Source organism: Etheostoma spectabile, chromosome 5, assembly GCF_008692095.1.
Source record: "Etheostoma spectabile isolate EspeVRDwgs_2016 chromosome 5, UIUC_Espe_1.0, whole genome shotgun sequence".
NCBI lineage: Eukaryota > Metazoa > Chordata > Actinopteri > Perciformes > Percidae > Etheostoma > Etheostoma spectabile.
Window position 1 is genome coordinate 14,922,042 of NC_045737.1, and position 494 is coordinate 14,922,535.

Here is a 494-nt window from a genome sequence, read left to right on the forward strand (position 1 = left end):
TGCACTGAGTTGAAACAAGAAAGGGCAAAAAGGAGACGTCCAAAATTATTAACCCCCAGGCCATTAAAAATCAATAGTTTACCCTTTTTGAGCCACAACTGACAACAACCTCTTAGAGTAGTTCTTTACAAGGTTGGCACAGGTCTCCTGAGGGATTTTGGCCCATTCTTCCATTGCAAATTGTTCCAACTGGTCCGCACGGACGTTCAGGGACGTTCACTTTGTGCACCCGCCACAGATTCTCTAAAGGATTTATCCTTTAGGAATTGTTGGACCAATTTCAATGTATGCTTTGGGTCATTGTCTTGTAGGAAGACCCAGCGACGACCTAAAGATAGACTACGAGCAGATTTCTGCATATTATCCCTCAAGATTTTTCTATTTCATGATGCCGTGCACCCGAACAAGGCTCCCTGTGCATGAGGCTGCAAAACAGCCCCAAAGCATGATGCCACCACCACACTTAACTGTGGGAACCGTGTTCTTAGGGTTGA